Source organism: Psammomys obesus, unplaced genomic scaffold (assembly GCF_907164565.1).
Source record: "Psammomys obesus unplaced genomic scaffold, mPsaObe1.curated_primary_1811, whole genome shotgun sequence".
NCBI classification, from domain to species: domain Eukaryota; kingdom Metazoa; phylum Chordata; class Mammalia; order Rodentia; family Muridae; genus Psammomys; species Psammomys obesus.
The window spans coordinates 20,807,259-20,821,067 of record NW_026591598.1 but is presented as its reverse complement, the minus strand read 5'-3'; positions in this window follow the sequence as shown (position 1 = coordinate 20,821,067).

Here is a 13,809-nt window from a genome sequence, read left to right as displayed (position 1 = left end):
CACTATCTCAAAGATAAGGGTCTGGTCATTCTTTTTGCTGAGTGAAGGTCATTGCTTGCTAACTTTTTTATATCTGTCCTCACAGATAGGGTCACATTCCTCCATTCTCTGGAAAGGTACTAAGAGACTTTAGCTTAACCTGGACCTAAAACTCAAAACTATAGGCTTTAGAAGACATACAGGTTACAAAGTTAGTCTGATCCTTTCAGCTCCATTGCTCTTCTTACGAAGCTTCTGTCCCATCTAGGTCCTTCTATACCTCAATTCTATGACTCCCTGTGCTCTGCCCAAAGTTTGGCTGTGAGTCTTAGCATCTGTTTTGATCCCCTGCTAGGTGGAGTCTTTCAGAGGACATCTATGGTAGGCTCGCATCCTGTTCCTTCTCTTCCACCTCTTCTGGTGTCTATCCTGTTTGACCTCTGAATGAGATGAAGCATCCTCCCTACGTAGGGTCTTCCTTGTTATTTAGCTTCTCTAAATCTGTGAATTGTGCTAGGGTTAGCCATATTATATGGCTACTATCCACCTATAAGTGAGTATATATCATTTGTGTCTTTCTGGTTCTGGGTTACCTCACTCAGGATGATCTTTTCTAGTTCCATCCATTTGCCTGCACATTTCATGATTTCCTTGTTTTGAATAGCTGAGTAGTATTGCATTGTGTAAATACAATAGATACAATTTCTGTATCCATTCTTCTGTTCAGGGACATTTAGGTTGTTTCCAGATTCTGGCTATGATGAATAAAACTTCTATGAACATAGTTGAGCAAATGTCCTTATTATATGGTGGAACATCTTTTGGGTATATGCCCAGGAGTGGTATAGCTGGGTCTTGACATAGCACTTTTCCCATTTGTCTGTGAAAGCACCAGATTTATTTCTAAAGTGGTTGTACAAGTTTGTACTCCTACCAGAAATAGAGGAGTGCTTCCCTTTCTTCACATCCTCACCAACATGTGCTGTCATTTGAGATTTTTTTTAATTAATTAATTAATTTTTATTCACTTGACATCCTGATTGTAGCCCCATCCCTTCTCCCATCCCAGCCCCACCTTTTCTCCCTCCCTTCACCCTCACCCTTGCCTATTCCTCAGCAAAGGGGAGCTCCACCTCAGTTCAAGTTTCTTCAGGACTGAGCATGTCCTCTTCCCCTGTGGCCTGGCAAGGCAGTCCTACCAGGGTGGAAGTGATCAAAAAGCTGGCAAGTGAGTCCATGTCCAATGCAGCCCCTCTTCAAGTGCTTGAGTCCCCACATGAAGCCTAAGCTGCCCATCTGCTACATCTTAGTAGGGGGCCTAGGTCCAGTTCTTGCATGGACCTTGGTTGATGCTTCATTCTCAGCAAGTACCTCTGGGTCCTGGTTGGTTGGCTCTGTTGACCTTCTTGTGGCACTCCTGTCAGCTCCAGGTCCTTTTCTGTTTCCTTCCATTTTTTCCACAAGACTCTCTACTCATCGCCATATGTTTGGCTATGAGTTTCAGCAGCTGTTTTGAGGCACTGCTGGGTAGAGTCTCTCAGAGGACATCTCTGACAGGCTCCTGTCTGGAAGCTTATCAGAGTATCATTCATAGTGTTAGAGGCTGGCACTCTCCCATGGTGTGGGTATTTGGTTGGGTCAGACATTGGTTGGGCATTCCCTCAATCTCTGCTCTATCTGCTCTACCTTTTTCCCTGCACATCTTGAATGCAGGGTGAATTTGGGGTCGAAGTTTCTGTGGGTGTGTTGGTGTTCCCCTCCCTCTACTAGGAGACTAGTCTAGTCTCCTAGACCTCTGTAGTCTCTATGGTCTCCGCTGTTAGGAATCTCTGCTTGAATCCCCTCATATCCTCCCAGGAGCCTATCCTGAGTTAGGTCTCCAGCTTGTTACAGAGACACCCCACCCTCAGTTTCTCTTTTCACTGAAGGCCTTCTGTCCTCTCTCCGTCTCTCTCCCCAGGTCTGATCTACACTCTCTTAACTCTCTACATCCCCTCTCCTCAACCACCACTTCTGTCTGTTCTGTCTCACCCTGAGTGAGATGTATGCATCCTCCCTTGGAGCCTCTGTGTTGCTTATCTCCTTGAGCCTGTGCCTCATAGCATGATTACCCAGTAGTTTCTGGTGAAAATACACATATAAGTGAGTACATACCCTGTGTGTCTTTCTGGGTCTGGGTTACCTCACTCAAGACAATGGTTTTTTTCTAGTTCCATCCATTTGCTTGCAAATTTCATGATTTCTTTTTTAAGAGCTGAGTAGTATTCCATTGTGTAAATGTGCCACAATTTCTTTATCCATTCTTTGGTTGACGGACAGCTTGGTTGTTTCCAGTTTCTGGTTATTACAAATAAATCTGCTATGAATATGGTTGAGCAGGTTTCCTTGTTGTATTGTGAAGCATCTTTTGGGTATACACCCAGAAGTAGTATAGCTGGGTCTTTAGGCTATTCCCAATTTTCTGAGAAAGTGACAGATTGATTTTCAAAGTGGTTGTACAAGTTCACACTCCTACCAGCAATGAAAGAGTGTCCCCCCTTTCTCCACACTCTGGTCAACATATACTATCACTTGAGATTTTGATACTAGCCATTCTCACCAGTGTGAGATGGAATCTCAGAGTTGTTTTGATTTGCATTTTCCTGATAACTAATAAGGAAGTTGAACATTTCTTTAAGTGCTTCTTGGCCATTCAAGGTTCCTTTTGAAAATTCTCTGTTTAGTTCTGTGCCCCATTTTTTAATTGGGTTATTTTGTTTATTGGTGTTTGGTTTCTTGAGTTCATTATATATTTTGGTTATTAGACCTTTGTCAGATGTAGGATTGGTCAATATCTTTTCCCAATCTGTACAGTGTCTTTTTGTCCTATTGTCCTTTGCCTTATAGAAGCTTTTCAATTTCAAGAGGTCCCATTTATTAATTATTGATCTTAGAGCCTGAACTGTTGGTGTTCTGCTCAGGAAGTTGTCTCCTGTGTTAATGAGTCCAAGGCTCTTCCCTACTTTCTCTTCAAGTAGAGTTAGTATATTTGCAGTTATATTGAGGTCTTTGATCCACTTGGATTTGAGTATTGTTCAGGGTGATAAATATGGATCTATTTGCATTTTTCTACATATAAACAAGCAGTTAGACCAGCACCATTTGTTGAAGAGGCTATCTTTTTTCCATTGTATGGTATTGGCTTCTTTGTCAAAAATCAAATGACCATAAGTACGTGGGTTTAATTCTGGGTTTTCAATTCAATTCCATTGATCAGCCATTCTGTTTCTATGCCAGTGCCACACAGTATTTATTACTATTGCTCTGTAGTATAGCTTGAAGTCATGAATGGAAATACCTCCAGAAGATCTGTTATTGTACAGGATTGTTTTAGCTATTCTGGGTTTTTTGTTGTTGTTGTTTTCCCATATGAAATTTAAAATTGTTCTTTCCAGGTCTGTAAAGAATTGTGTTGGAATGTTGATGGGAATTGCGTTGAATCTGTAGATGACTTTTGGCAGGATATTTTTGGCTATTTTTATTATGTTAATCCTACTGATCCGTGAGCATGGCGATATTTCCATGTTCTAAAATCTTCTTCATCTGCAAATAGCAATACTTTGAGGTCTTCCTTTCTGATTTGTATGCCCTTGATCTCCTTTAGTTGTCTTATTGCTCTAGCTAGGACTTCAAGTACTATATTGAAGAGGTATGGAGAGAGTGGGCAGCCTGGTCTTGTCCTTGATTTTAGTGGAATTGATTTGAGTTTTTTTTTCTCCATTTAATTTGATGTTGGCAATCTGCTGTGTATAGCTTTTTATTATGTTTAGATATGGGCCTTATGTCCCTGATCTCTCTAAGACTTTCATCATGAAGGGGTGTTGGATTTGGTCAAATACTTTTTCTGCATATAATGAGATGATCTGTGAAATTTTTTTTTTTTAGTTTGTTTAAATGGTGGATTACGTTGATGCATTTTCATATGTTGAACCATCCCTGCATTCCTGGGATGAAGCCTACTTGGTCATGGTGGATAATGTATTTGAAATGTTCTTGGATTCAGTTTGTGAGTATTTTATTATTTTTGCATTGATGTTCATGAGTGAAATTGGTCTGAAATTCTCTTTCTTTGTTGAGTCTTTGTCTGATTCAGGTATCAGGGTGACTGTGGCTTTGTAGAATGAATTTGGCAATGTTCCTTCAGTTTTTATTTTGTGGAATAGTTTGAGGAGTATTCATATTAGCTCTTCTTTGAATATCTGCTAGAACTCTGCACTAAAACTGTCTGGGCTTGGGCTTTTTTTTGGCTGGGAGACTTTTGATCACTGCTTCTATTTCCTTAGGGGTTATGGAACTGTTTAGACTGTTTACCTGATCTTGACTTAGCTTTGGTAGGTGAAATCTATCCAGAAAATCATCCATTTCATTTAGATTTTCCAATTAGGTAGACTATAGGCTTTTGAAGTAAGACTTAATGATTTTTTTTATTTCCTCATTGTCAGTTATTATGTCCCCCTTTTTGTTTCTGCCTTTTTAGTTAGTTTGGTTAAAGATTTGTATATCTTGTTGATTTTCTCAAAGAACCAGCTCTTGGTTTCATTGATTCTTTGCATTGTTCTCTTTGTTTCCAATTTGTTGATTTCATCCCTGCGTTTGATGATTTCCTATCTGCTACTTCTCTTTAGTGTGTTTGCTTTCTTTTGTTTTAGAGCTTTCAGGTGTGCTGCTAAGTTACTAGCATGGAATCTCTTCAGTTTTTTTTATAAAGGTGCCAAGTGCTATAAACTTTCCTTTTAGCAATGCTTTCATTGTGTCCCAGAAGTTTGGGTATGTTGTGCCTTCATTTTTATTGACAACTAGAAAGTCTTTAATCTCTTTATTTCTTCTCTGACCTAGTGGTCTTTAAGTAGAAAGTTGTTTAGTTTCCATGAGTTTATAGGCTTTCTGTTGTTTCTGTTGTTGAAGTCGAGCTTTAATCCATGGTGGTATGATAAGATGCAGTAGGTTATTTCAATCTTCTTATGTTTGTTGAGACTTGCTTTGTGACCAAGTATATAGTTAATTTTGGAGAAGGTTCCATGAGGTATATTCTCATGTCTTTGGGTGAAATGTTCTGTCGATGTCTGTTAGGTCCATTTGATTCATGATGTCTGTTAGTTTCTTTATTTCCCCATTTAGTTTCTAAATTGATGATCTGTCCATTGGAGAAAGTGGGATGTTGAAGTTTCCCACTATTACTGTGTGGAATTCAATGTGTGATTTAAGCCTTAGTAATATTGCTTTTACTAATGAGTGTGCCCTTGCATTTGAGGCATAGATATTCATAATTTAGACATCATCTTGGTGTATTTTTCCTCTGATGAGTCCTTCTCCATATCTTTGATTAATTTTGGTTGGAGGTCTATTTTATTAGATAGCAGAGTGGCTACTCCAGCTTGCTTCTTGGGTCTGTTTGCTTGGAAAACCTTTTTCTTGCCCTTTACTCTGAGATAACGTCTATCTTTATTGCTGAGTTGTGTTTCTTGCATGCAGCAAAAAGATGGGTCCTGTTTTCATATCCATTCTGTTAAGCTGTGTCTTTTTACTGGGGAGTTGACACCATTGATGTTGAGGGATATTAATGACCAGTTGTTACTTCCTGTAATTTTGATGTTGGTGATGGTAGAGTGTATGTATTTTTCTCCTTTTGGTTTTGCTGATATGGGGTTATTAATTACTTGTGTTTTCCCAGGTATCGTAGGCCTCCTTGGGTTGGTGTTTTCCTTCTAGTATCTTCTGAAGGGCTGAAGTTTCCTGGCTGTCCTGAAACTGGCTCTGTAGACTAGGCTGTCTTGAACCCGGAGAAATTGCATCCTGAATGCTGTGAATAAAAGGATTGCCCCCACCACCACCTGGCTTGTGCTGATCTTAGGCCAATTTAAGCCTAGCATGGTTATGTAAGAGGCAGGCTGATCTCTTAATTCAAGGCTAGCCTGGTCTACAGAGTAAGTTTCAGGACAGCCAGTGGTGAGATTCTATAATAGCAACAAAAGTTCTTTTTCTTTCAGGGCCTATACATGGTCTCATCCTAGAGACAAGGATGTCCTCAAACTTGCACGAAGCAATCTGCTTCCCTTGTCTCATTGTTCAAATTAAAATGCGAGCATCAGGCTACACTTAATTCCAAACTTCATGCTTGGTTTGTTTTTTTGTTTTTTTGTTTTTTGTTTTTGTTTTTTTTTTTTCTGTCTTCCATTAGTTTTTGAAGAGCTCAAATAGTAACTTACCATGACACTGAACTACTGTGTTTCCTGACCCTAACATGTACATTATCATCTCCACCTCACAGTCTTGTCTTTCCTAGTGCTTTATAAAGAGTTATAGAATTTGGCAATGGCTGCTGAAGATTTGCCAAGTCTGTTTAGTGTTTCTTTCCCACTGTGTCCTGCTCTGTAGCTTGGTAAGCACAAGCTTGCAGTCCTCCTTTCCTGAAACACAAGGACATGAGATAAACCACAGCTGAAATCAATGACTGTTATGCCCATTTTATGGATTCTTAAGTTGTTCCAACGAGTATCAGGTAAGAGAATGGCAACTGTGGGAAGGTTGGTAACCAGTGTTTGCTCTTATTTCTTTGAAGGCCCAGAGAGTTGAGAACCATGAACCTCAGGCTCCCTTGGTGACCCCTTCTCCACAGGATGTATTTGCTGGAGATGTGGTTGGAATTGGATGGTGGTATTTGGAAAGCACATGCTTTGGAAAGGCTTAACACACTAGAGAGAAGTATGGGTTTTGACACCAACAGACAATGATCAAAATGTGAAACTGTAACCTCCACCATGACCACAACAGTAACCTTGTCCAGAGAGGTCACTTTGTGGGAAGAAGAAAGGCTTCCTAAGTTTTCTGCATGGTGTTTGCTTCTATGGTTCCCCAGTACAATGGCAGACCAGGCCCCACCTACACTACTGCAGCTGGCAAAATAGACACTACTGAGGGAGGACGCTTTGGTTATATCTGCTCTAGAGGACCGGCCCATGGATCTGCTCCCGGTGATGTTCAAGGAGGTCTTCACTGACAGAAGTACAAAGATCCTGAAGGTCTTGGTGGGTGCCTGGCCCTTCCCATGCCTTCCTGTAGGAGCCCTGATAGAAGACCCACACTTGGAGATTTTGAAGGTTCTGCTTGAGGGATTGGATGTGCTGATTACACAAAAGGTTTGCCCCAGGTAAACAAGACCAGCTAGAATGGTGGAAGATTTGTGGGTGCAGAGAATGAGTAACTAAAGAAGGACGGGAGTATTTGGCCAGAGGTAGATCAGAGGCTTCTGATAGCATCAGCTTAGAGAGTTGTAGAGGGTTGGGCTCTGCCTCAGCCATCTGGGCACATGTGGAGGACACAGGACAGCAGACACAGCCACTGGGGAAAAAGCCTGTCTCAGGTTGCCTCACAGGCATGAGTGGAAGGAGGTTTGGATTGAGTGGAATGAAATGGGAGGAAGAGAGAAATGACTGCAGCTGCTTCTTCTCAAAGATACCTTTTTAACTGAGCACGAGACACTGGGCATAGGGGAAAGCCAAGATTTGGAAGGGATAGCTGAAGTGTGAGATGGAACAAGAAGCGGACAAGAAGTAAGACGGGTCTTATAATCTGAGAATTCTACCTGTTTTACCAACAGGAGTTCAAAACTGAGAAGACTCGATTTGAGGAGTGCGCACCATGACTTCTGGAGCATATGGGCTGTGTTTCGTGAAGATGGCCACTCACTACAGGTCATGCCACAGAAGAAGCCAGTGGAGGCCTGTGCTGAGCCTGGGATGAAGATAATGGTGGTAACTGTTATCAAAATCACGAAGGCCAGTTCCGATGAATGTGCCACATACTTGTTGCGGTGGGCCAGGAAGAGAAAAGACTCCATTCATCTGTGCACAGTTTAGAATCACCTGTCTTCAAGATCTTCAAGATGGTGGATCTAGGCTGTATTCTGGAGCTTCAGCTGAGTGAGTGGTGATGTGAATTCATGGTACACCTTCTTCTTTACCTGGGGCAGATGAGAAATCTCTACAAGCTCGTACTGGACAGAATTTGGATGAACTTGAAATTTGATACTTCTGCAGAGCAGAAAAAGCAATGGCTACGCATGTTTCTCGTAGCTCCAAACTCTCCTGTCTCCAGAATCTCTATGTAAATCATGCCCACTTTCTAGAAGACTGCTTTGCAGTGGGCTTGGGTAAGAAAGAATGGAGAGGCTCCTCCAGACCACAGAAAAAAACATCTCTTTCTTTTCACATTAGCAGGTCCCTGATGGTCTGCCCACTCTAACCCTAGCAGTGTTAGGGATGTAGTGTTTTGAGCAAATGAGATCTGTGCTCAGTTATGTGTGGCCAGGTACCAGCAAGCCTCTAGTGGCTCTAATGTGAAAGGGGGTGAGTAGATGGAAAATGTGTGACACGCTTGAAGGGTTTGAAGGTGAGGAAACAGGACATAGCTGTGGTGGGGGAACAGATCCAGACTCTTAAGGACACCCCTGGAATGAAGCAGAATGAACCTTGGACAGACCTCCATCATATGGACAGACTAAATTTAAGACAAGTGTCACCTACCTTGCTCTCGATCCCACCAATCCTCTTTGGTAGCATTTGGCAGAAATGATTTCTTGATCTGTCCCTAGGTGCTTGGAGGTCCCCTTGGAGACCCTGTCAATCACTGACTGCCAGCTTTCACAGTCAGACTTTGACTACCTGACCCGTTGCCTGAAGATTGGTCAGCTCAAACATCTCAGCCTAAGAGATGTAAAGCTATCTAATCTATGCCCTAGGCTTCTTGTAGTTCTCCTTGGAAGAGTCACAAGTATCCTGCAAATTCTGAAACTGAAGCAGTACAGATGTGGTACTCTCATTTCAATGGTATCTTGCCTGCCCTGAGCCAGCATGATGTTCCTAGCTCATCAAGGTCAAGTTCCATCAGAAGGATATCACTCTACTTGTCCTGAAGACGGATTGAATCAACTTTGTTCAGAGCTGCTAGACATACTCAGGGCCCAGTGGCAGCCCAGGAGAGTTTCCTTTGCTATAGGCACTTGCTTTGTACTGTTTACATTGATGTTACTATGACCTTGGGGCCAGACTTGGCCTTTGTCAGCAAGTAGCATAAGGTTGCTTCCGGTACTGGGAATAGAAGCCTAGTGTGGAACTGAATGTACACTGTGTGTGTTCTCATTTGCACATAATAAATACGAAATAATTATGGCGAGTTGTGTCCCCAGCATTTCAATACCCATTTCTTTCTTCATCACCTTGAGAGGTGGTGATGAAAGGCCTGACCCCAAGAAGTATCAGCCTCCATAATCTAACCTAGGCCTAGAGCGTTTCCAGCCTGTGAGATTTACTGCTGAATAAGCTCACCCTTTTTTGTTCTTACTGAACTCTGGACTGGCTGGTTCAACTCAGCTATTCTGGCTCAAACTCCTCTCCAAGCTGACTTTTTCAGTCTGGCCTCTCTCTCTCTTGCCCCCTGAATTGATTGCTCTGCTTGTTCTCAAACTAAGTCCAACAATCTTTCCTCATCTTCTGTCTCCTCATTCTCTGGTTAATTTGGTCTTCACCTGAATTCTCTCTTGCTGCAACCTGCCTCTCTATGACTGTCCTGGTCAAACTGCCTCTTCTCACTCTGCATTGGACCAGAAGTACCTTCCCTTTCTTCTCTCTTGTGAGAGCTGGACTTATCTTATTCTGTCAGATCTTTTCTGATTTGTTAACTTTTCTGTCAGTCAGTTCTACATCGCTTTCAAACAAGGGTGCTTCTTTTTATCAGCTAACATTACTTTCATTGCTTGGTGTTAAAGGTACGTACCACCATGCTTTTCTTTACCTGAAACTTGCTCTATACCAGGCTGGCCTTGAACTCAGACTGCTTGCCTCTGTATTCTGGATTAAAGGCATGTTTGCATTCCAGCCAGATCATACAGACCTAGAAGATCTTCGGATATGATCTCTTGCCAGCTGGATCAAACAGACCTAAAAGACCTTTGGATGTGATCTCTTGCCACAACAGCCATGTTCTGAATTTAAAATCCTCTACAATGAGCCATCTCTCAAGCCCCCAAAAGTTTTTTTTTAATATACAAAATTGGCATTAGGGGGTCCTTTCACTGAAGTGGGGCCTCAACCTTAAAGTGAAAGACTGAAACTAAATACGGGCTTTCTGGGATCGAGCATTTTGTACAATTTATTGAGATCCAGAGGAACAAGCTGGACAGTGGTGGCACATTCCTTTAAACTCTGCACTTGGGCAGCAGAAGCACATGGCTCTCTGTGAGTTCTAGTTCAGCCTGGTCTACAGAGTGAGTTCCAGAACAGCCAGTGCTAAAACAGAAATCAAACAAGCCAAATGTCTAGTACAGAAACAGTGACAGCCATGGCATAAAGCACTAAGCCAATGCTGTTCAAATCTCCAGAGGTATTAGTCATTCACTACTTGGAAGATGTTCTCTCGATCATCTAATTAATGCTCAAATGAATGTTTAGTTTTCATAGTAACTACAAGGAGAAAATTCATAATTTTGAACTATATCATTCGGTATGTTTTATCTGTTTATCACTGCTGAGGGCTTGGCTCTACTCTTTGTTTTCCGGAAACTCTCAGGTGAATCTCTATAAGACTGTAACACCTGAAACAGGGGAGGTTTTTAGCTTATTAAGTAATGTGGCTGCTAAGGAGGCAGCTCAGGAATAATATCTTACTGGCTCCCAGAATGAAATATTCCAAGAATATAGACTGGCTGAAGCTGCTAGAGAAGTGAGCCTGATGGCGTGGTATTAACTCCTTCACTATCTACCTGAACTTCAAACAAACCTGAAGCAACTGCTCACGGTCTAGCAAACAGCAGCATAGCACCATAGCAGCATAGCTTTCCCTTGGCACAGGGCACAATCCTTGTCTTAACTGGCTCAGACTGGCAGTGTGTCACAGCAGCTTCTCCAGGAAAGACAGACAAGTAGAGCCTGAGACCCTAAACTTAATTTCACCTTATGATCAAAATGGAGACTTAAAATAAAATGGCTGTGTTCTGCTAGGCAATAAGGCTTAGTCAAGTCTGGACGTGTGTTAATATTGGTATGCCTCAACAGATCCTTCACTTGAATTCTAGAATGATACTAGGAGTCTGTATGGAGCCAGAGGAATATGGAGTTCAAGGACAGCTTTGCCTGTTTCAGACCCTGTCTCAAATACACTCAAATGAAGTAGGGAGTGGTGGATCAAGCCTTTAATACCAGAACTCTGGATTAAAGACTTTGCCTTCAACAGGGTCTCAGTTCATCGTCTTTCCTGTGTGGAGATCAAATTAGTATAAACACACCCTATGTACATCCCAGGGCAGTGAATCCATGCAGGCCTCACAGCTTTGTTCTCATTTTTTTTTTCTAGTGGGATATAAGCTCTCTTATGAATTTTTCAGGCTGGCCTTAGGCTCACTCTGAATCCCAGACAGGACTTGACTTTGTCCCTTCTTTCTCAGCCTTCTGAATAATGGTCACCATAACAGACCACCAAAAATAGGAGGCCTCTAGACCTTAGCACAACTGTCTCCATGGCGAAGGTACAGTTCATGCCATAGTTTCAGCATGTACACAGCACAGTACCCAAGAATACAAGAAGTCCTGATTTTCACAGGATCTCAATTCACACTCTTCCCTGCATAAAGAGCTCATCAACCTGGACACACCCTATCTATACTGATCCACTGACGAAGGAAGATTACGAAGACCCAGATGTGCTCTCTACTTATCCTGGCAATGATTCCATGAAAGGCAAAGCAGGTACTGTCATGGAAAGGAGAGAAAGAAGGCAGGAACCAATGAGGGAAGGAAAGAGGGAAGAAAGGAAGAGAGAGAAAGGATAAGAAAGAAGTCACTCTGTGAGTCGGTTTTTACATTCACCACAGTCTCGGTTCATTTTCTTTTCTTCATGGATATTGAATCAAGCTGAACACACCCTATTTCATACCGCTAATGAGTTCCAGATAGGCCTTAGCTATAGTGTAAGAAATCACATGGGAAAAAAATTCAAAAGTAAGCACAGTGGTGGAGGAACATGCCTTTAATCCCAGAACTCCAGAGACAGAGGCAGACAGATCTCTGAGTTCAAGGCCTACTTGGTCTACAGAGTGAGGTACAGGGCTACACATAAAAACCCTCTCAAAACAAAACAAACAAATGAAAAACAAAAATCCCAAAATAATGAAGTTAATAAGACAGTGAATCCCAGGGCTCTGAGTTTGAAATTTATCATGGATGGGTCTGGGACCTGACCATAATCTCTGGTTTTATACAATCTCACATGGAGATATGATTCACTCAAGCTAAATGAATGGAGATTTCAACATCCAATCAGGTGGCAGCTTATGGCTGAAAGGTGGAGGGAAGGAGTGAGAGAAAGGGGACTATATAAGGGTCAGAACAGCCAGACAAGACACTCTGAGCCTTGGAGCCTGGAGTGAGTGCTTCATCCTGCTAGGATTGGAAGACCTGACAGCAGTGTCCAGATCAGGTAAGTCATTCACCCCCATCAGGACAGCCCATCTCACCCAGACTTGGAAGCCTCTATTGGGGACTTTAGACTTCAGATGTTACATTGAGTTCTCATGTCTTTCTCTTCTAGTGAGAGGAACAGAGGCCTGTTTTGATCAAAAAATGCAACTTGGCCTTCTTCTGAAATACTATTTGGTCCTTGTTATTGTTAACTTGTGACTTCTGATTTTTTGACACTCGTGTTCAGGTGTTGACTACTTAGCATGGGAAATGACCAAGTCCCTCAGGCTAGAAGGAATTGGCCATCCCCCTACCCCTGTGTCTTCTCACTGGCCAAATTGATAAGTATCTGTCATAAAGCTCTGCCTCAGCTCCTCACTGCAGGGGTCACAGGCTTAGCTCCTCAGACATCTTCTGATGGTTCTTTGGTTGGGGCTCATTTCATTTATATTAGTCACGGTTTTGTTTCTTTTTCTTTTAAGATCTAGCTATTTATTTTATGTATGAGTGCTCTATGTGCATGTACACCTGCATGCCAGAAGAGGGCACCAGATCCCAGTATAGATAGTTGTGAACCACCATGTAGTTGCTGGCAATTGAAGTTAGGATTCTGGAAGAGAACAGACAGTGCTATTAACCTCTGAGCCATATCTCCGTGGTTTTGTTTCTTTATTTGTTTGTTTGGAGTGGCTACCACAGGCTATAAACCCAGCATCCTACTCCTATTCCTTTCCCAGTATAGTCTCTGAGAACTCACAGACAGGCCGCCAGAAGTTCAAACACAGGTAAAGTCATCTAGGGGCACAGTGCGCTGCCCTGTCCACTGCAGCTCATCCTTTGTGTTGGGGCAGGGACTGGTTAAAGTTTGGCCTTTAGTTCTTCTGCCAATCAACAGAGACTGGAGGAGGAGACTTTTCCCAGTACAGTCTTCCTTTCTAGGTATTCAGAGCCCCTCCCTTCCCTGCTTCTGCAGGCTAGTGCTTGGCTTTTCAACTCCAGCCTGATTCCTTGGGGGCAGCAACCAGTAATAGAGTTCGAATGCACACCTGATTTCAGGGCTTTGACTTGGCAACACAGCCTCAGATGGCAATGATTCCACCAAAGGCAGAACTATACAGTTCTGTAAACTAGACAGAAAGAGAACGGGGACAGGAATAGCTGCAGTGTTTGCACAGTGACTATAGAAATGTGTTCTTACTGACACCACCACCTCATGCATTCTCTTTCCTGCATGGAGATCTAACCAACCTGGACACACTCAGGTACATATCCTCTCCTGAGGCAGGAGGATTATTGAAACTACACAATGAGTTCCAGATATGCCTTAGCTACAGTGTGAAGT